The sequence below is a fragment of the Elephas maximus genome, chromosome 23, assembly GCF_024166365.1.
Source record: "Elephas maximus indicus isolate mEleMax1 chromosome 23, mEleMax1 primary haplotype, whole genome shotgun sequence".
NCBI lineage: Eukaryota > Metazoa > Chordata > Mammalia > Proboscidea > Elephantidae > Elephas > Elephas maximus.
The window spans coordinates 74,686,246-74,710,354 of NC_064841.1; the positions used below are offsets into that span (position 1 = coordinate 74,686,246).

General features: G+C 38.0%; 1 protein-coding gene across 5 annotated transcripts in view; it reads left to right on the forward strand.

The window, feature by feature from the left end:
• Positions 1-24,109, forward strand: part of MYO16 (myosin XVI) — a 733,911-nt gene that overhangs the window by 458,344 nt on the left and 251,458 nt on the right. The window lies entirely within an intron of this gene.

Genomic DNA, 24,109 nt, shown 5'->3' on the forward strand with positions numbered 1-24,109 from the left:
CTCTCTGATTTGAGCGTAGGTATGAAATTTTCTATATTTAAGCAGAAATACCTTACTGTGTGGGATACTGAGGACTCTTGATTTTGTGATTATTTCTTGTATCAATTAATTTTTTGATTTTCCTGTAGGTATGAATATGATTCACAAAATGGTACTAATATGCTAAGCCTACCAAATTAACCTTGTATAAAATTATTGGTAGCTCTGCTGAAATTGACATTGGAAAAAATAATATATAAACTCAGATGCAACATATAAGTTTTTAAAAAATTTTCATTTGGGATTTAAGTCTTACAAAGTCCTTAAGTTTATACAATTGGAAATACTTATATGTGGTCTATATTTATTTATTAATAAATAAAACTATAAATATAAAAAATATATAAATATAAATAAGGTATTATAAATATAAACCTTGGAAAACAAGTTAGTTCCTTTTCAGTGGGTTATCTAGGTCAATAATTAAATTTATAAGAATTACAAGATGGTAGCCTTATGTTTTAAAATTATTTATTAAGCAAATGGATGAGAACTTGGATTGTTATTGTTGTTGTTAGGTGCCATCAAGTTGGTTCTGACTTGTAGCGACTCTGTGCACAACAGAATGAAACACTGCCTGGTCCTGCACCATCCTTAGAATCTTTGTTATGCTTGAACTCATTGTTGCAGCCACTGTGTCAATCCACCTCGTTGAGGGTTTTCCTCTCTTCCGCTGACCCTGTACTCTGCCAAGCATGATGTCCTTCTCCAGGGACTGATCCCTCCTGACAACATGTCCAAAGTATGTAAGACGCAGTCTCGCCATCCTTGCCTCTAAGGAGCACTCTGGCCGCACTTCTTCTAAGACAAATTTGTTCGTTCTTTTGGCAGTCCATGGTGTATTCGACATTCTTCGCCAACACCACAATTCAAAGGCATCAACTCTTCTTCCGTCTTCCTTATTCATTGTCCAGCTTTCACATGCATAAGATGCGATTGAAAATACCATGGCTTGGGTCAGGCTCACCTTAGCCTTCAGGGTGACATCTTTGCTCTTCAACACTTTGAAGAGGTCCTTTGAAGCAGATTTGCCCAATGCATGGATTAGTGGGAAATTAAAATTGAATTAATATAAATTCAACTTGTAAGACATGGTATTCTCATTGTAGTCATAGCTCTCACCCCCCCCCGCCCCCATTTCTCCCATAGATCACCCAAACAGGAATTTAGATTCCCAAATAATGCTGGGAAAGGTTATATTTGCAGTATTCCTGACTCACTGAAATTCACAGAAAGCTTATAGCTTTTCCAGATTTACAGACCCATTTCTGAAGTCACAGAAAGGTCTCAAAAATCTGGATAACCTTAGAATGGGCTTTTTGTTGTTTAGTGACCCCCATTTTTTTTATTTGAACTTGTAAAATTATATCAGAAAAGATTATTTTTTAAAATAAAAATCCCTGTGGTTAAAGTCAGCAAACAACTGTGATGTTGATGGAATAGGAATATCCTTTACACTAAACTTTTCTGCAAATTTTGCTGGAGAGAATAAATATAGATAAGATACGGTCTAACCGTTTGCAAAGGGAAGACAAGTGAAGTGGAAGCTGGTGAAATGTTTGCATTTTGAATGCTGGGTTCATTACCCAGACTAGAGCAGAATCAATAAAATAGCGATAATATTAATAAAGATATTGAATGTGAAAAAATTCTAATTTCTATGCCTACATTTCAAATAGAGTTGTTTCTACATGAAAACCCTGAGGTGAGTGTATGTGAAGCTGACGATTAGTTCACGATGATGAGCAGAAGTCACCGTGTTTGTCTTGACCCTAATCAAGTTAGTAGGATTAACGTGCTGACATCTACATGGCTATTGCCTGTTCTGGTCTTGACGCTTGTGTGGCTATCCAAGTGAGAACTGCAAGCTGGAGGACCAAGTGGGGAAGAGCTGCTCTTTGTTCAAAGGCTTCTCTTAATGGTCAGAGGGTTTAAAAAGTTGAAACGCACTAAAACTTCATTTATCTTGCTTAGATTGAAAAGGATTTGCTCCAAGGAGGTGAAAAGGAACAATGATAATAATGCCTTAAATATGTTTAAAACTTTATTGTTCACAGACTATGGGCATATAATTTATCTCCTGAAGAAAGCCCAAAACCAAACCCAGTGTCATTGAGTCGATTCCGACTCATAGCGACCCTATAGGACAGAGTAGAACTGCCGCATAGAGTTTCCAAGGAGCACCTGGTGGATTCGAACTGCCGACTCTTTGGTTAGCAGCCATAGTGCTTAACCACTATGCCACCAGGGTTCCATCTTCTGAAGAAACCCTGTTAAATAGCTAAAAAGTGGCCCATTTCATTGTTGAAGAAACAAAGACTAGGAGATTATGTAACTCGGACCACGGCAGGTTTCCTCAGTTCCCCTTTCTATGCTCTTACATTCCCCAAACCAGAGTTTTATTATTTTAACCATTTTGTTTCAAGAGGCATTTTTCCTAAAATATAAATTTCTGACTTCTAAAATAATCTCGTGTATCATTCAACCTTGTATGCAAATATCATCACCATATAACTCATTATTATAATCTACTATAATTCGGGCATCATTGTGCTCTTTTTGACATTATTTGATCTCATGGCACACTGACAGATTGTCAGCTGACACGTAGCAGTGCTTTTGGTGTGTGTTCCCTAATGATTTCTCCACCTCTAGATAGATAGATAGGGTCTCTATAGGGTCGCCATGATGGAATCAACTGAACAGCAATGAATTGGTTGGTTGGTGGATGGATGGAGGGAGGGAGAGAGGAAGGAAGGTAAGTAGGTAGGTAGGTAGGTAGGCAGGTGCCATCAAAGTCTGCTCCAACTCATGGTGACCCGAGGTTCAGCAGAACAAATTGTCGCTCGGTCTGAAATCAACCACAAAATAGCCAGCATGTTCGAGCCCATCATTGTAGCCGCTGTGCCAGTCCCCCTCATGGAGTGTCTCCCTTGCCGTTGCCGGCCCTCTACTTCACCAAACTTGATGTCCTCATCCAGCAATTTATCCCTCCTGATGATATGTCTAAAGCAAGCAAGATGGGCAATAGTCCGTAGGTTTTTCATTGGCTAATTTTCGGAATTAGATTATCAGGCTTTTCTTTCTAATCTGTCTTAGTCTGGAAGCTCTGCTGAAATCTGTCCTCCATGGGTGACTCTGACGGTATTTGAAATACCGAGGGAACACCTTCCAGTATCAAAGCAACGTGCAAGCTGCCACAGTGTGACAAAGTGACAGACGGGTGTCCTCAACTCTGTTTTTCTGCTTTGAACTTCCTGCAGTTTTGGAAATCCACATGTTCAAGTGTGCTTAATGTTATCATGGTCTTGTAGGAGGATTACCTAACAGCACCCATTTTTATTTCTGATGCTGAGTCAGTTGAGAATTAAGACAACACAATAATGTGCATGGGACTTAAAATATCAACTTGATGAGTGAAACAGCAGACACTGGAGGACACAGCTCATATTTTGAGCAAACTGCTTCTGATTACTGTACCCCAGAGGTAGATGGAACTGCCCACATGGTCCCAGTTGGCACTGAAATGGGCAAACACCTACAGATCAGAGGTCACAAGCTCTTTGAGGGCGTAGGAGAAGACAGGGCTGAGCTAGTCTTGTTCATTCCTTCCAAACTCTCCAGTCAAGAGAGTTACAGCTAATGGAGCTTCCTCGTCTTGAAGCATGGAGAGATTAACTAGTAAGCAAGGAACACACGGGCTTACAGTGAGCAAGGTACGCCAAGGCTTAATTGTGCTTGCTTACTCATCTGCAGTGAACAACTTCACATGAGTTTCATCAAATCTTGGATGAGATTGTCAACTCTTTTGTGTCAAAGCACCTTTCTATTGCTCTAAGATGTATTTCTTCTCAGGTTTTAACCACTGCAATTTAGATCATCACCTTAAGGACAAGCCTTGTGATATAAAAAAGATTCTGTGTAGGTTTTCCTTAGTGTCCCTACTTTCTTATGCTATTATTTTGCCTTTCCAGTTTCTTAATATTTGGTAACTATTTTTTGATGTAATATTGAATGTAATATTCAAAATGGAAAAGTTTCCTCTTACGTATTTGCTGATCTATGTAATAGTATTTAACTTAATAGATTTTAATAAATACTATTAAGTATTTGTTAAACCTGTTATCGAATTTCTTTGGGTCAAGGGTAGAGAGAGATTGGAAATGGGATGGTGCATTGAGGAGCTGTAGACATTTCAATCCTTTGCTTTTCATATTTGTTAAATAAAGGACAGGATCTAAACTGTATTTCACTTTTATAAAAGTTATTGCCCACGTGATTCTGAAACGAGGTAAATGTTTGGAGATTCTTATTCAAGTGTAATGAATAATAACTTTTTTTTAAAAAATTATAAATTTTTGAAACTCCTCAAATTAGACCTGTTTTTAATTCGACACCTATATTCTCAAGATAGAATTATCAATACTAACTTTAAATTTTTGATTTTTCTTAACCTGGAGCCTTCATCAGAGTTTTGGTGCAGACTTGATGGTTGTAGAGACCCATGCACACACAGAGGCTTGAGCAGGCACAGGGGAGGTATAAACTGTGGAAGACTTGGAAGATTTCTTCGGGCACCAAAATCTATTGATAATTTCAGATCGTTTCAGTCATGAGTTCTGAATACGGTGCTTTTGTATATTGGAATACTCGAGAAATATAATTTGTGGAACATTTCCCTTTTTTACTGTAAAAAAAAAAACCCTAAGAATAATACGTAGACTGAAAGGTAGAAATACATGAGGTTTAAGAAGTCACTTATTCCACCACCAAACCAAACCCACCACTGTGAACTCAACTCTGACTCATAGCGACCCTATAGGAGAGGGTAGACCTGCCTGAAAGGGTTTCCGAGGCTGTAAATTTTGAAGGAAGCAGACTGCCACATCTTTCTCCTGTGGAGCACCTGGTGGGTTTGAACCACTGACCTTTGGTTTAGCGGCCAAGTGCTTTAACCGCTGTACCACAGGGACATACTGATAACCCATTAGATAAGTATTAAAAATACCTATTATTTTTTTTTTATTTATTTCTTAAACTATCCATTCATTCCTTCACTTATTTATTTATGTGCACATGACCTGAAACCCATGTGTTTGGGCAGTACGTTTGGCATGTAAATACAGTATAGTAAATAGAGTTTCAAACATACACATGAAGATATTTTTGTTTCTCACTAAGCCTTCAGTTTCTTATATTCTCATTTACAACATTATATACTATGTTACTCAAACTAATCATACTTATTTTAAAATTTTATGATTAATTACATTCAGCTTCAATGAGTTTCTTATTTATCCACCTGGTTGCAAGACCTTCAGTTGGTTTCCAAGGTTATTAGAAGGTTAAATGAGAAGATGCACATGAAGCCACTAGCTTTGTACTTGACACAATGGATATAGTTGCTATAAAAATAATAATGGTTGCTGTGGCTGTTAAAAAGGACGTCTTAGTTTATCTAGGGGAGAAGAAGGGTTGTAAAAAATGCAGAATGACCACATGTTAGAATCCAAGGTATAGTACAGTCCCTTCCATTTAGAATTAAAATCAAGTATTTTGACTCAGTGACCCTGTTTGTTTTAAGAGAGCAGAAAATAAAGGAAATATTTTGCTCTTCAAAAATAGAAATGCTCCTTCTCACTTAACACCACTAGGAAAAAAAAAAAAAGTGTAGGGGTATTTTTATATGTTTTGCTCAGCTTTGCTTTGTCCTAAGCGATAATAATGGATTTGCATTGGCCAATTCCTGTGCTCACTTGACATATTTGCAGTGTGCTTGACTAGGCTCCAGAGAACAATTTGGGGTGTTTGGCTATTGCAAAAAATAAGGTCTGTAAGAGTTAGAAACAGTGTATTCCCCAAACAGTGTGGGCTGCTTGAGGAAACATAGCACAGAAGGACACTAGGCTTTAACACTGGACAGGTGATAAAGCCATGCACTAGCTAAGGTACTGGACCCATGAGGTAGACGAGGCACTGGATGACTACAAATTTAGGTAAACAGTGGAAATAGAGACCCTGTGGGGCATCAGAGAGCAGGTCGGAAAATGAGGTGAAAGAAGGATGAAGGCTGAAGTGATAATCTCTTTTATTGGTAGGCATGGAGGTGACCATCCCAAGAACTGTCAAGAATTTTGCCCTTGGATCCATTTGTTGAGGCTAATTATGGAGATAGGAAAGAAGGCTGTTGAAGAAAGAACATCAGTTGTGAATTTTCTCAAACTATAAAACCCCCCTCCCACCAAGTGTGACTGTAATATGAGTTTAAATTACAGAAGAAAATGTTAAGAAAATATGATACCAGTGAGAAAGGGAAAATATTTTAAAGAGAGGTTGAATTTCTTTCTTTAAAAATTTTTTGTTTTTTATTCACACATAAACTCCTTTATTTAATTCCTGAAATAATCACATTTTTTTTTTTATTGGCACTCACCCAGCTTCTAAATCCACATACTGTGGCCATTAGGGAAAATGACTTTGTAAGTCAGTATGGAATGTTCTGTAGGTTCAGAAAGATTTTCATCAGCACATTTACCAGATGACCTGGTGTTCTCCAATAGCCTGATTGAGGTGATTTGTAAAAGTTGACCGTGTTAACAATGGGAAGCAGCTTCCAGGCAAGTCACAACTGACTCACTCTGATATTAGACAAAAAGAACACATCCAGTATGGATGAAAATTTAGGACCCTCTCAGTGTATCCGGTGAGTATAATCATCCTTGGCACCTGACAACACTTAAGAGACTGTTAGCCTCTAAATGGACGTAGAGTATCTACACTAATAAGATTGTAACAAGGAATTTAGTGTTCATCTTCAGAAAAGTTGTGCTCCTTCATTAGGTGAGTTGTGCTATGCTTTGTTAATTAGAGGGTACAAATATTTCATATACCCCCTCCACCACTGCCGTCAAGTCAATTCCAACTCATAGTGACCCTAAAAGATAGAGTAGAATTGCTCAATAGGGTTTCCAGGGAGTGCCTGGTGGATTCAAACTGCCAACCCTTTAGTTAGCAGCTGTAGCTCTTAACCACTACGCTGCCAGGGTTTCCGTATTTCATATAGGGAAAAATCATTATAGCCTTGAAGAGTGTTGCTGGCTGGTTTAAAAAAGCAACCTCACATTAGCACTTTGCACAATCTGTTCTTGGTCTGATGGTCTTCTTACTGAGTGACATAGAGGTCTGATCTTTACCTTGGTACTCTGGAATGAAAAAAAGGTGAGTTCAGTGGGTTAAGTGAATATGTGCCTTACATTGTCCTCAGCAATTCCACTCCTTAGTTGTGTTCTACTAAGAATTCAGGTTGTATGCCATTGGTTTTGAGTATGTATTGGTGTGTATACATGTGTTTTGTTGAATTTACCAGGATTGTGAGTGTTAAGAAAATAGCTTTGCTGCTTTATATTGAAGTGATGGTCAAATTACCTGTGATTTCCATGGGTTTCCAACTGATACAACTAGGTAGCACTTTATTTGTGTACGCAGTGTTATTTCTCAATCTTTTTTATTTTCTGTTGCACTTTAGGTGTAAGTTTACAGAGCAAATTGTTTTGTACATAAAGTGCTCCGTGACGTTGGTTTCGTTCCCCCACAATGTGTCAGCACTCTCCCCATTTCCATCCTGGGTTCCCCATTTCCTTTCCTCTGGATTTTCTACCCCTTCCTGCCTTCTTACCTTTGCTTTCAGGCAAATATTGTCCCTTTGATCTTGTGTAATTGATTGTTCTAAGGAACACGTTCCCTTCGGGTGTTACTTTTTTTTTTGCGGACCTGTCTATTTGGCTGAAAGGTGATCTCTGGGAATGGATTCAGTTCCAGGTTAGAAGGGTATCTTTATATCTCATTCCTTTTTAGGTCAAAGTCCATTTTGAGTAGCCAGTGAATGGTATAAACATACATACACACAAACACAGCTTTGCTTTTAATTTTTGGGATTACCCAAATTACCCATGCACCCAAACTAATAACTTCTGAATTTGTTGATTAGAAAATTAATAAATTCTGAATTACTATTGCCACTTGGTACAGAGTCTTCTGGAAGTTCTTGAGGGTTTTTAAGTCAGTGGTTTTGTGTGTGTGTGTGTGTGATTATTTCGTTGTTGATTTTTTTTTAAGAATTCTCTTTTTAAATTTTAGATAAAATCTATGTTTTTTTTTAAGTACACTGAGATACTTCCTAATAGGTGAGTAACATTATTTTAAAAACACTATTATGACAGTAAACATGTTAATCTATTTTGTAAGATTCTTTTTAGTAGAGGCTAGATTTCTGACTGTAACCAGCTATTTGTCAAGGACCTCTGGCATGAGCAACAGATTGTCAGTAACTTCATTCATAAAATGCTCGGGGGGTGGGGGGGGGGTCTGAAGATGGAGCTACTGAGAGAACATGGCTCTGCTGCACTGCAGTCAAGCCATTCAAAATACAGTTTATACTTACACTATTTTGACAGATCACTAATAAGGATTTTACCTGGCTTGGCAGTTCTCAAATTTCATCTAATAGGTTCTCTGCTTCCCATTTATAACCAGGGGGACATAACTATTAGTTTTGCTGCAAAGGTTGCCCATCTTTAACTATGTGTCTTAGTCATCTAGTGCTACTATATCAGAAGTTCCACAAGTGGATGGCTTTAACAAAGAGAAATTTATTCTCTTACTGTCTAGTAGGCTACAAGTCCAAATTCAGCGCATCAGCTCCAGGGGAAGGCTTTCTCTCTCTATCGGCTCTGGAAGAAGATCCCTATCATTTGTCTTCCCTTGGTCTGGGAGCATCTCAGCTCAGGAACCTCAGGCCCAAAAGACGTGCTCTGCTCCCAGCACTGCTTTCTTGGTGGTATAAGGTCCTCCATGTCTCTCTGCTCGCTTCTCTCTTTTATATCTCAAAAGAGATTGGCTTAAGACACTACCTAATCTTGTAGACCTCATCAGTGTGATTGCCGCTAATCCATTTTATTACATCATAGTGATAGGATTCAAAACATATAGGAAAATCACATCAGAAGATAAAGCGGTAGAAAATCGTACAATTATACAAGGGAATCATGACCTAACCAAGTTGACAGATATTTTGGGGGGACACAGTTCAATCCATGACACTATGAAATCCTTGTTATGCTTACTAAGAACAGTAGCAATGAGGAAGCATCAATGTGCTTTCAGATTTGGGATACTATTCTTTTTTTTAATCGAAGTATAATCAATATTGAACAATGCATTTTGTATCTGGACTCTAGGAAGTCATAGAGACTCACAGTACTGTTGCAGTTTGCCAGAGATTTACAATCTCATATTTCACAGGATCCATAAGTCTAAAATTCAAATCAAGATTTTTCTGTGTATGTGTGTGGCGTGTGATTAATTTGTTGTTGAATTGTTTAATCAAGACATTATTTTTAATGCCAGATGCAACTTAAGACTATTTTAAAGAACTGAAATGAGGCCAGAATTGTAATAAGTTGTTTTTTTAAAACCATATATATATATATATACACACACACACACACATATATATGCTTTTATAAATTTTGAAGTTTAATACCCTAAGGGCGGCGACGATTAGGAGCATCCCAGTTATCAGAATTGCCTATTACTGGGATTTGACAATCTCAAAAGCACAGAAATGATGAATTACCTGCCTCCTGTGCTTCCTTGTGGAAACCCTGGTGGCATAGTGGTTAAGAGCTACGACTGCTGACAGGTCGGCAGTTCGAATCCACTAGGCAGTCCTTGGAAACTCTGTGGGGCAGTTTTGCTCTATCCTGTAGGGTCTCTATGAGTTGGAATGACTCAGTGGCAATGGGTTTGGTTTTTTGTTCTGGTGCTTCCTTAAGTATATGGAAACCCTGGTGGCATAGTGGTTAAGAGCTATGGCTTCTAACTAAAAGGTCAGCAGTTAGACTCCACCAGCTGCTCCTTGGAAACTCTATAGGGCAGTTCTACTCTGTCCTGTAGGGTCACTATGAGTCGGGATGAACTCGATGGCAATGGGTTTGGGTTTGGTTTTTTGGTGCTTCCTTGCAGGTAGGTCCTTTAGACTAGGGCTTGTCATCATCTCCTACAACACAAAGGGTTAAATTGGATAGGATTCCTCTTCTTCCCATGTTAGATTGTGAGGTAGGATCTTACTGCAAAGAAGTAACAGGATGCACATGGCTCTGCATACACAGTGGGACTTGCGTGAGCCTCTCAAACTCCAGATGTAAGTGATTTCTGCTCTTTGGGACTATCCACACCATTGACCAGATGAACTGTAGTGGCTCTCCGCAGTGTGTGGGGTGGGGTGGGGCTCTCAGCAGTGTGGGGTGGGGTTGGGTAGTGGCCATCCTCAAAGCAGCGGTGTGTTAAAATTAACTTGCCACCCTTTGCCAAGCCACACATGCCTCCCCCATAACACTGCAGTTACCATTGTGAGAAGGAGTTTGCCATGACCCTCAAGGAGTTCGCCGTGGCTCTCAAGAGTGAAAAATTAAGAAATTAATATAAGTGGTAGACTAGGTGATACAAAAGCTAGGGAAGAAGATCATTTCTCGAAATTGAGTGTTTTTTCACTTATTTGGGTAGCAAAATTGGAGATCAGTTTTCCCAAGAAACACCTGACCGTACGGTATATTTAACATGACTTGAGGATCCTAAGCTTCATTCTCTCTCTGTCACTTTCCTTCCCTCTCATTTGATATGTATTTTTTGAATTGCTGTTAAAAGTTTAGAAAAGAGATAAGAGGTCATCAGTCCCCATTTAATAAATATAAAACGGGGAACAAAGTTCAACTGGCTTCCGTAGCAGGGAATAAATATGTAAATAGATACGATTAAAAACCAAAAGTTTTACTTATTAGTTTCAATTTCGCCACTTAAACCATCTGGACATACTTAAAGCCCCCTATTGAGACGGTTGTGAAGATTTAAACCATCTGATGGAAATTACAAATCAAAAGGGTAGCTGCCAGAAAGATAAAAATCTAAAAATCCAGACCATCAGTTCGTTAATAATTGTTGGTCAAAAAGGCATTTTGTACATTATCTTATTAATTGTAATGCAGAGTACTTAATTCTTTATCAGTAGGTTTCTGTGATTAATTTTCAAATGCCTCATAAAGATCCTAAAAACCTGCTGTGTATTTTTTGAGAAAATGAAAATGGAATTACACAGTGTTATCTTTTTCCGATAATGTATCATGTCTTTCTTCATTATGTGTCTTCTTTATGGGAAAAGGCTTAACAACCCAGAAAAGTACAAAGAGGTATAGGCAAACCACTCGTTCCCTCTTACTTAGAATTAACAACTATTAGTGTTTTGACACTCTGGCTTCCGATTTCCATTCATGTAAAAGAACTAGACAAAGCTCACAGTTACAGTTCTCTTTATTTTTCGGTCTAGGTCTATTCATCTCCTCCCCTCCCCAGAGACAACCAGTAATATATAATATATCCTGTGTAAATTTTTCACTATTTGTTTTTTATATTTCTCTAGATAATAGATTTCAGAATGAATATACGATATTGTTTGTGAGTCTTTACAAGAGTGCTGTCATGTGGTACCTTTTATTCAGTACTTTCCATTTGAGTGTTGCCTGTTTTTGAGATTTAAATATTTGATACATAAAGAGAGAATTAGCTCTTTCTAACTGCTGCATTAGTTCCCAGAGATGAAGAAAGTACAATATCTTTATTTCCCTATTAATGGGCACTTAAGTCTCTTTTGGAAACCCTGGTGGCATAGTGGTTAAGTGCTGCGGCTGCTAACCAAAGGGTCGGCAGTTCTAATCCACCAGGCGCTCCTTGGAAACTCTATGGGGCAGTTCTACTCTGTCCTATAGGGTCTCTATGAGTCGGAACTGACTTGACGGCACTGGGTTTGGTTTTTTTGTTTTGTAGGTCTCTTTTGGAAACCCCGGTGGTGTAGTGGTTAAGAGCTATGGCTGGTAACCAAAAGGTCGGGGGTTCGAATCCCCCAAACCCTGGTTGGAAGCCGTATGGGGCAGTTCTACTCTGTCCTTTAGGGTCTCTGAGTCAGAATCAACTAGACGGCATAGGTTTTTTTGTTTTTGTTTTTTAGGTCTCTTTTAGTTTGTTCTTAACTACAAATAGGAATGCATCTTATATCCTGGGGTATATGTTTAAAATTTTCCCTAGGGTGTATAAATGCAGTGGCAAAATTTCGAGGAGCGCTCTTACTTGCATTTCCTGGATTCTGAGTGAGGCTGAACATCTTTTGGCAGGTTATACACCGCAAGAGCACCCTGCCCATAAGGGTCCTGGGAGACTGACTGGTACCTCCTGCTGCACTTGGTCTGTCCTTTGTACAATCCCGTACAACAATCTGATTTTAGGCTCTTATCTTAGACCATCTTTTGCCTACTCCAAGCCCCCTACATTTCTTCCTAAAAGGTTTAGATTTTCAATACATCAAGAATTTATTTTTGCATGAGGAATGGATGTAATTATTTTTGTATGAGGAATGGATGTAATTTTCTATATTTTAATTGGATATTCAGTTGTCCCAACACCATTTATTAGTAATGCTTCTCCATCCCTTCCTGATTTTTCATCTACTTGACTAAAACAGTATCAACAATATATTGTTTTAATAAGTAAATTCAGATAATAAGTTCCAATTTTTCTTATTTCTTTTGGTTATCCCTGGACCTTTATCCATATGGATTTTATAATCACTTTAACTCAATCCATTAAAAAAAAAAAAAATTCTGTGATTTTGACTAGGATTTATTAATTAGTTTGGGAGAGAATGGACCTTTTTAGTATACTGATTCTTTGTGTCCACAAAAATGATCTATATTTCCATTTATTTCTATATTTTTTATTCCATAAATAATGTTTGTATTTTTTTTTCACCAAAGTCTTGCACATTTTATTTGTTTTTTTTTCTAGGTACTTTGTAATTTTGTTGTTATCCTGGGAGTTATTTTTCTATTACATTTTAATTTTTTTATTGGAATTCTGAATCTTCAGTTTCATATGTTGATCTTATATCTAGAAACCCTGCTGATCTTTCTTATTAGTTCTAATAATTTTGCTATATAATCTCTTACTATTTTTTTAATGTATATAATCATAATTATTTTTTTTTCTCTTGTGTCTCTTATTTCTTACTTTATTGCATTAGCTAGCACTGTTGAAAAATAGTGGTGATAGTGGATATCTTTGTCTTGTTTCCAAATGAATGGCAACACTTCTAAATATTTGCCGTTAAGTATTCCGATTACTTAGGAGGCTGGAGGATACTCTTTGCTAACTTTTTATTCATGGATGGATGCAAAATTTTATCAAATGTTTTTCTGTATCTATTGAGATTATTATAGAAATTATCTCCTTTACTTTGCTCCCGTAGCAGATGGCACTGATGTATATTTTTTGATGTTGAATAATTCTGCATTTATAATGTAAACCCTACTTGGTCATGATGTATTAGATTGAGTTTTCTAGTCTTAGGACTTTTGCAATATTTCATTAATGAGATGAGACCCCATTTATACAGCCCTTTGGTATCAAGTCGACATCAAAGAGTAAATTGGTAGCTTTCTCTGTTTTTCTCTTCTCTAAAACAGTTTGTATTGAGCGAGCATGGTATTTTACTAGAATTTCTAGTGAAACTCTTTAAAATCTACAGGGGAGATGGAAGGATCAATGAGTTTTGAATATCAATAATTATTTTTAGGTTTATAAGTCTAACCTGATTATTTCATTTCTTCTCTGTATACACACACACACACATTATATAATATGTATATGTACATATACACACACATGGAGCCCTGGTGGCACAGTGGTTAAGTATTTGACTGCTAACCTAAAGGTCAGCAGTTCGTATCCACTAGCTGCCCCTTGGAAACCCTGTGGGGCAGCTCTACTCTGTCCTGTAGGGTGGCTATGAGTTGGAAGTGACTCAACGGAAACGAGTTTGGTTTGGTTTTATATTTGTACGTATATATACACAGATACACACACACATACAGGAAAATTTTTCACTTTATCTAAGATTGCAGATTTATTCACCTACTAAGTCATCACATTGTTTCATAATCTTACAGTCTCTCCAGTAGCTGTAGGTTGACAACTTTTCATTTCTATGCCTTTTTATAATTTCATTGATCAGTCATGCTTGTAATTTGCCTATAAATACTATTTATTTTCAAAAGTGAGTTTTTGCTGTTGTGGTCATTTCCAATGTGTTTGTTATGTTATTTTACTACTTTTTGCAGTTTTATTATATCTACGCTTTTTTTGGAAAGCTTTTTTTTTTTTTTTTTGCTTCTCTGTGCTTTTTCTGACTTACTGAGTTAAACGTTTTTTTCATATTTTCCAGTGATTTCTTTGACCCTGAGTCTATAATGTAACTCCTGAGGACTGCTTTAGTTCATTCCAGAAATTTTATATTTAGTGCTTCCTTTGTGGTTTAGTTCTAAATATTTTGTCTTTCAGTTGTTTCAGAGATAGAATACCAGGCAGTTTGTCAGAAAAACATTTGACATACCATGCTTTTCTTTCCTTCTTCCAAACTGGGGATTTTTCTTTTTCATTAAATAATGAGATTTCCTTGATTCTTATGAATATAGTGTTAGAAATTTCTATTTCTGCATAAAACAACAGACTTATTTAAATCATGGTGCTTATTACCATGACAACCAAAACTATACAATGTAGAAAAATATCTGAGATGGAACCTACTTCCCAAATAATTCCCCTTCTGCTCCATTTCCTACCAAAACACCCATTTGTATAACAATTTCCTAAAGAGCTAAAAACCTTTTCTCTCTAATTGTGTGTTTGTTTTTCCATTATATTGAAATATCAATTTTTTTTCCCCTGAATAGAAGAATTCAAAGGAATAAACAGGCATTAGGGTTCTACCAAAGCATACACATTAAAATGCTCAAAAAAATAATTTTAAATTACAACCTAATAAATATAAAAATAATGGTTCAAATGTACCATACATAATACCAAAATTACCCTAGACTATGAATCAAGACAGTGGTTAAAATTAAATATTAATCATTATATTTGGGATAAACTGTTTCAAGACAAGTGCAGTTTACTGAATCAGTAAAAAGCCTTAAGTACATGTTTTCAGGGGTGGGGAGAAAAAAACAGATTTGTCAAATCTATGAGACTGTGACGTTTTTAGGATCAAACACTAGTTGTTTTTCCTTTTGGATAATGACTATTATGTTATTTGCAAAAAAAAAAAAAAATTCTTATGTATCTTTATTTTTTTATTTTCAAAATTTTATTTATTTTGCTGTTGTTGAGATGTACATAGCAGAACATAAACCAGTTCAACAGTTTCTACGTGTACAGTTCAGCGACATTGATGACATTCTTTGAGTTGTTCCTCCCCATTGACGTAAACACACAGCCTCCGATGCTGCCTATCTAATCTTTTGAGTTACTCTTGTCAGTTTTATCCCATATAGATAGATCTTGAAAGAACATAATGCTCAAGGCAGATATTCTTTACTAAAAAAAAAAAAATTTTTTTTTTTTTAGTAGTTAAGCTAAACTATTGTTTGGCTTTAAGAAGAATTCAGGAGATAATTTTTGGCTTAAGGTTTAAATACTATTTTAGGGCAATAGTTTCAGGGGTTCACCTGGCCTCCATGGTTCCAGAAAGTCTGCAGTCCATGAGAATTTGAAAGTCTGTTCTGCACTTTCCCCCTTTTGATCAGGACTTTTCTATAAAATCTTTTATCAAAGCGTTCAGTAATGGTAGCCAGACACCATGCAGTTCTTCTGGTCTCATGGCAAAGGAGGCAGTTGTTCATGGAGGCAATTAGCCACACATTGCATGTCCTCCTCCTATTCCTGACTCTCCTTGTTCCTCTGTGGCTCCAGGCATACATCTTTTTTTTTTCTTTTCTTTTTTTAAATTATACTTTAGATGAAAGTTTACAGAGCAAATTAGTTTCTCATTAAACAATCAATACACATAATTATTTTGTGACATTGGTTGCCAACCCCACAACATGTCAACTCTCTCCCCTTCTTGATCTTGGGTTCCCTGTTACCAGCTTTCCCGTCCCCTCCTGCCTTCTGCAAAAATTATCTCAACACCAAATAGGTTCAGTGAAATGTTTTAGGAAGTTCCAGGATTTATAAGGCTAATAAAAATCTTCTAGCTTTCTACTTTTCTAGCTCTTTCTTGAGCCAAAAGTGCAGAGGCTAAAGATTGTATATTTTATACAAAGGATAAGATTCATTGCATTACTAGCCATGTCTGTGCTTTCATTTCATTTCTAACTGGGGAAATGTGTTTGGCTTCTTCTCAACCCCATGATAACCTGTCCTGCTCAATAGAGTTAACCAAATCTATATTTATTATGCTCTTCTCTGCCTGTCATTTCAGCAGAGTGACAGTTCCACCAAAATAAATAGTGCCGCAGTACTGTTCAGAAATGAGAGCAGAATGTCCCATTCTGGTTCTTGGTGACCTGTCTCTTCCTGAAGTAAATACCAAGAAGGAAATGTCAGTTCCACGATTTAAATATTAAGTTAGCCTTTTTTTTAATATAATTTTCAAATTGCAGAGTACAGGACATTTTGTCTTTTTATCAGCTCTGGACTCTGGACTTTTCCCATTTCACAGACTGTCTGCCCAACTTTCCTATGTGTGCAGGTGTAATAAGGCATGAATGTACAGTTGTTTGCGGTTATCATTCTTTGGATATTACCTATAAATGAGTCAGACTTTGAGTAGGGGTTATTTCAGTTAATACAGACATTAGCCATGAGGTAAGTATTAGTGTCTCCTCTTTCCAGAAGAGGAAACTGGGATTCAAAGAGGTTAAGTAAATGGTTCAATGTCACGCAGCCAGGAAATGATGAACTTGGGGTATGAATCCTATGTGTCTGATTTAAAGCCTGAGTTTTAAAAAAAAATGCTTCCCACCTCAAAGGCTGTCAGAAGAATGGGGGTGGGGGGAGGAGAGGGAGAGGAGAAAGGCATAGTTGGAAAGCTCTAAAATGTTTAGAATTAATCTTTTAAAATGCAGAAGATTCTATTTCATCAAGGAAATTATTATTTAAAGTTAAAAAAGTAAAAATACATGGAAATGGCTCTGAGAGCTGAATTGTGCTTTGTTCCCTTGTGTCTTCGCCTCTGGCAGTCAGTCCAGTACTTTTTAAAACATAGGTACTCAATAAATACTTATTGAAAAGATGAATAAAATAATAAATGACTCAAATAAAACCTAGCTTTAAAACCATCGTGAAGAAAAGAGGCATGTTGTAGATTGCAAAAATGGTCCCCATCCTGAATTCCTCCCTGCATCCCTGCCCCATGGGATGTGACTTACCCACTTCTCACATTAAGATGTTGTTGTTTTTGTTAGGTGCCGGGGCATTGGTTCTGACTCCTAGCCACCCTATGTACAAGAGAATGCTAAGTCTATTCAAATTCACGCGTGCGCGCGCGCACACACACACACACACAGAAAAGACCAGACTTACTGCTCTGATAGAGACTGGAGGAATCCCCAAGACTATGGCCCCGGAAATCCTGCTAACTCAGAACTGAAGCCACTCCTGATGTCCAACTTTCAGTCAAAGATTAGACAGGCCTATAAAACAAACAATAACACACCTGAGGAATGTGCTTTTTAGTTCCATCAAGTGTACGAGACCAAATGGGCAACACCTGAGCAAAAGCAAAGACGAGAATCAGGAAGGGACAAGGAACCTGGGGTGGAAAGGGAAAGGAGGAGAGTGTGATACATGGCAGGGATTGCAACCAATGTCACAAAACAATCTGTGTACAAATTTTTGAATGAAAAGCTGATTTACGCTGTAAGCTGTCACCTAAAACAAAAGCTGATTTATGCTGTGAACTATCACCTAAAACACAATTAAAAAAAAAAAAATGTTAAGTCTATTTCCTCCCCCTTTGTATCCAAGCTGGTCTTGTGACTTGCTTTGGCCAAGAGAATACAGCCCAAATTAGTGTGCCATTTCTGAGGCTTCAGGTGCGTCCACCTTCAACCAATATCCAGCCAACCAGTATGCGTTTGGATAAGCTGTACTAGACCAGCCAGCCCTCAGCCCTGCCACCAGCTGACACATAGACTCATAAACAATAACCAATTCTTACTGTTTTCCGTCACTGAGTTTTGGGATGATTGATTATCCAGAACACTCAATTGCTACAAATTACGAACTAAATAAATTTTCATAGCTTCTACTACAAACAACAAATACTTAGGTTTGAAGGTGACTTTTAGAAAGACAGCTATTTCTCAAGTAAGCTGAGACATTCTCAAAAAATCCCCCCCTTCCCAATATTTTTCAGTTGCAAGGCCTGTTATCTTCTGTGCCCTTAAAATTACAATCCTTTGGATAATGAAGACACTTGTTTTCAATACCTACTATTAGATTGCCCAAAACATCAAGAAGTACTTTTAACCAAAACTCATAGTAGCCAGAACAACATAAAACTAATGATTTGAGTTGGAAGAAGGGAAGTCTATTAAGAAAAGTGTGATGAGAAAAAAATGGAATAATACATTTACCTTAATCTGTAGCTAATTAGTTGAAATTTTAAATAGATTTCATATTTTTATATGTGTATGTCAATGTATTATCAATACAGAAATTTTAACTGTGTTTTCATTTTTGTAAAAGGATCGTAGGAAGCAAGACATCTGATTTTTATTTCAGCCTGCCATGTAACATTAATGAAATCTTTAGTAAAGTATTTATGTCTTTTGAATCTTAATTTTTCCAGTCCCTACAATCATGAGAATCACACTTCATGTGCCTACAAGTGGTAGCCCAGGCTGCATACCTCTTTGCCTTGTTTTTGGTCTCAAGATATCAGTCTGTGATTTCATGTCAGGGCAAGGTGGAAAATGTCAGTGAAGACCAAATATCTGATGCTCTTGAACTACACTTTATTTGATAGATCAAACTAACTGATAGTTTTTAGCACCCCAGGACACAAGCCATTTTTCTGATGTGAGAGGCTAAAGTTATGATGATCTAATGTCAAATTTTCCTCAATTTTTATTAAAAAATAAAGAAAACTGTTTTCCATACATATTCTCCTCCAGGCTGCCAGTAATACATAAATTTCTTAATTGAAAATATACTGATTAAAATAAATGTAGTTACCTTGAGGCCAAAGACTAAATCAGAACAATAAAGATAAATTACAATTATCTAAATTGGTTTGAAGTATGGGACTGAGTACACTGTGCAGACTAATATTGATACGCTTTTTTATTTCAGAAATAAATAAAATGTACCATTAGTTTGATCTCTCCATTCTCTCCTCCTGTCTCCCCTCCTTCTTTTTTCCTTCTCTTACCAATGTATTCCTCCATCAGATTCTCAGATCAGAACCACAAAGGAATGAGGCAATTTACACTAGATCAGTGCTTCCCAGAGAGTATTCCATGGGCTAGTAGTTCTTCAAGATGTTCATAAAACAAACTAAAAAAAATAATAGAGGATTATGGTCAAAAAAAGATTTGTGCATTCTCTGGTTTAAACACAAAGCACAATGCGCTGAAAACCTTTCAGTAAAGGGATCCTGATTTAGTTGACCACAGGGCTAAACATACACTTGAGAAACTCTTCAATTGGCAGTTTAAAAAACAGAATTATCACCGGACCTAAAAGAACTATATGCCTTAACACACTGGTGAACATTTTTCAAGTGTTAACATGCAACCAACTGACTCACATTAAAATTGAGGAAGACTTCTTCTATGCAGCGCTGCTCAAATATACTGCAAGTTGCTTGACGATCTTGGAGTTCTCCTTGCTAACAGTTATGCTTCTAATTGCTGACAGACTGAAGGGCATAGTGAGGCTTTACTATACTTCTTCACTGATAGACTGAAATAGTGAACTTCTACTATCCATAGGCTATGGACTTCTCCTTCTAGTTACAAAACAGTTATTATGAGTCCTTTGTCAGTTCTCATTGCCAAGAGTTGAAACATCTATAGTGTTCTTACCACATTGATCTAACACTAGGAAAATGCATAATGTGAGTAATCAGGGCAGGCAAGTTTCCATGACAGGACAGAGTTAGTTGTTCTAAGAATTCTCCTAAATATTTGCAGATCGAATCACCCACCTTAAGACTCAGCAGCACCACCATGTCTTTACTTGCTTTGTTATGGTAACTCTCCGGCCCTGAAAATACAGTGTCAGTACTTAATGCCTTCCTGGATTAACTCTGAATGAAACCTCTCCTAGAGAAATCGTGCTTCAAAATGCGTCAAATTCAATGGATACATGAGTCAGAACTGGCGGTACCACAACAAACAGATGAGTTTGGAAGGTTGAAGATTAGAAGATTACTCCTAAAATTCCTCCTAACCATGTTGTTGTTGTTGTTGTTAGGTGCCTTCCAGTGAGTTTCAACCCCATGTATAACAGAATGAAACATTGCCCAGTCCTGTGCCATCTTCACAATTATTGCTATGTTTGAGCCCATTGTTATAGCCAGTGAGTCAATCTAACTCATTCAGGGTCTTCCTTTTTTTTGGCTGACCCTCAACTTTACCAATATAATGTCCTTCTCCAGGAGTTGGACTTTGTAACATGTCCAAAGTTCATGAGACAAAGTCTCACCATCCTACCTTCTAAGGAACATTCTGGCTGCATTTCTTCCAGGACAGATTTGTTTATTCTTCTGGAAATCCATGGAATATTCAATATTCTTCACTAATACTGTAATTCAGGAAGTAACATATGATCAAGAACTGATGAAACTGAAGGAAGAAGTCCAAGCTACACTGAAGGTGTTGGAAAACACTAAGCTCCAGGAATTGATGGAATACCAATTGAGGCACTTCAGCAAAAGGGTGCAATGCTGGAAACGTTCACTAGTCTATGCCAAGAAATTTGGAAGACAGCTTCCTGGTGAGTCAACTGGAAGGGATCCATGTTCATGCCCATTCCCAAAAATGGAATGTGGAAATTATCAAACGATATCATAAATATCAAACACAAGCAAAATTTTGCTGAAGATAATTAAAAATGCCTGCAGCCATACATCAGCAGGAAACTGCCAGAAATTCAAGCCAGATTCAGAAGAGGACGTGGAGCACTGGATATCATTGCTGATGTCAGATGGATCTTTGCGGAAAGCAGAGAATACCAGAAAGATGTTTTATTTGCTACACAAAGGCATTTGGCTGTGTGGATCATAACAAACTGTGGATAACATTGTGAAGAGTGGGAATTCTGGAACACTTAATTGTGCTCATGTGGAACCATACATAGACCAAGAGGCAGTCATTAGAACAGAACAAGGGGATATTGTGTGGTTTTAAACCAGGAAACGTATGTGTTCCTGTTGTATCCTTTCAGCATACTTACTCAATTCATATGCTGAGTAAGTAATTCAAGGAGCTGGACTATATGAAGAAGAATGATGGATCAGGATTGGAGGAAGACTCATTACAACCTCCTATATGCAGATGACACACCCTTGCGTGCTGAAATCAAAGAGGACTTGAAGCACTTACTGATGAAGATGAAAGACTACAGCCTTCAGCATGGATTACATTTCAACAGAAAGAAAACAAAAATTCTTCCAACTGGACTTCATAACCATCACCTGGTTAGCTTACCTTTCCCAGCCATTCTACCCTGACATGTTAAAGCTCCAAAGAGGAGTTAGAACTCCATGGAGAGAGAGACTGGATTTCTGCCTTTTGCAATCACCAACCACAAGAATTTGCCATAGCTGGTTTTCTTGTATAGAGTAACATGTGCCTGCTAGCCCTTGTCTACCCATTCAAATGGGCAGGGCATTTGCAGATAGGGGAAACTCCCTGTCCCATGACTAGCAATCATACCTCATCATCGGAGCTCATGGAAAATTACAGATGAAGTGTTTTGATGACACTCAAAGAACTGCTCCGAGCCAACCTGACTGGGTTGTACACCCCTGTTGGAATCCTGCCTCTGCCTTCTTGAATTTCTGGCCACCAAACCAGACTGACTTAATTTGGTTTCACATCTTTCAAGTTTCCCTGCATTCTGTTCTGAGCATTCCCTGATTATCCTCGGGCTATATGCCCTGGCTCACCATCTTCTCTGTTAAGCTCAGCCTTGTCAAAAGCCAAAATATTAACTGGAAATACACCTTCAAGTTCATCATCCTCTCGAGGCTCTCCCCTGTTTTGATGTGCATCGGTCCTTTTCTGGCACACTGTCTCCCAGGCATCATTTGATTAACCCGATTGCAGTCCTAAAGAGTGCTCCTGAGCTCTGTCCTTCAGCCACCTATAAATTAACGCAGACCTGATGGAAAGGGAATCGTCTCAATATAAGACTAAAATTATTATTATTTTTTTTTAAAACAAAAATGTTGTCAGCTGCTGTGGAGTTGGCCCCTGACTCTTGGCAATCCCATGCACGATGAGTTCACTGGATTGTTGTGATCCATAGGGTTTTCATTGGCTGATTTTTCCAAAGTAGATCTCCAGACTTTTCTTCCTAGTTGGTCTTAGTCTGGAAGCACCACTGAAACATGTCCGACATCGTGGCAATACAGAAGGCTCCACTGACAGACGGGTGGTAGCAGTGCGCGAGGTGCATTGGCCGGGAATTGAACTTGGGTCCTCTCATGGAAGGGGAGAATCCTGCCACTGAACCTAAAGGATGACTAAGCTACAGAATTTCTATACCTTCATATAGAATTTAATTTTGACAGTTACTGCTTTACAAAGATAGTCCAAATACAGTGATACAGGGTCTTAGTTTGGAGGCATATTTTGGTTGGCAGCTGTAATTCTTAACCACTGCACCACCAGGGGTCCTGACCCTTTTGGGCACTACCTACTGCTTTTTAAATTTAAACCTCTCTTTCTTGGGGATTCCTTCATATCGTTGACTTTAGTCCTACCAACAAAAACCACCACAAGTCATTTCTTGTGATTAACCAGTTACGTGGATATCTGAGTCAGAGAGAGAAGCTGAGGGGAGAGTCCTCGTTGATGTATTTTGGCCTAAAGAGGAGGATGGGTTTCGTGCCAGAGTGCAAATCGACCAAAGAATGACACCAGGAGTGAAAGCTTTTTGAAAACAAAAAAGCAACAGAATATAAAATGAATTCAGACAGATGCTATTTGTGAATTTTCCTTGATGTCTCAAAGGAAGTGACCAGCTACATTATTTTACCAAAAATAAACAAACCCATTGCTATTGAGTCAATTCCAACTCATAGCGACCCTATAGGACAGAGTAGAACCACCTCATAGGGTTTTCAAAGTGCTCCTGGTGGATTGGAATTGTTAACCTTTCAGTTAACAGCCAGCTCTTACCCACTGCCCCACCAGGGCTCCGTGTTACTCTACATGGCGCATTGGTTAACAGCTACAGCAGCTAACCAAAAGGTCGGCAGTATGAATCCACCAGGCGCTCCTTGGAAACCCTATGGGGCAGTTCTGCTGTGTCCTGTAGGGTCGCTATGAGTCAGAGTCGACTGTACAACAATGGGTTTGGTTTGGTTTGGTTTTTTAAGTTGGTGGAGGAAAACAGACAATGCCAAACTTGCTAAGATCAGAAAGGGGAAAAGGAAGTCCAGCAGAGACGTATGGGAAGGGGGCGTCTGTTTTTGTCAGTGTCTCAAGGTGCAGCAGGGACACTTGTAGTCAGGAGAAAGCAGGGCTTTCTCTCCTGAAGGTTATGGTTGGTGTCAAGCCTGTGGATGTATCCTCTGTCAATGTTTATCAGGATTTCTCTCTCTGCTTGCTATACCTGACTTCCTACGTAATTGCCAGCTCACCTTGACAGCAAAGAAACAAACAACAAAAAACAAACAGTTGCCAATGAGTTGGTTCTGACTCATGGTGGCCCTGTACGTGCGCAGGGTAGAACTGTTCCATAGGCTTTACGGGACTGTGACTTTTGGAAACAGATTGCCAAGCCTTTCTTCCTAGGCACCTCTGGGTGGGTTTAAACTTCTAATTTTTTCAGTTAGTAGCCAGCACTTAACGGTTTGCATCACCTAGGGACTCCTTCCTTGGCAGCAATGGTCCTAAATTATGGCATCTCGTATTGATAGAACTTAGGGAAAAGGGTAGTAGATTTC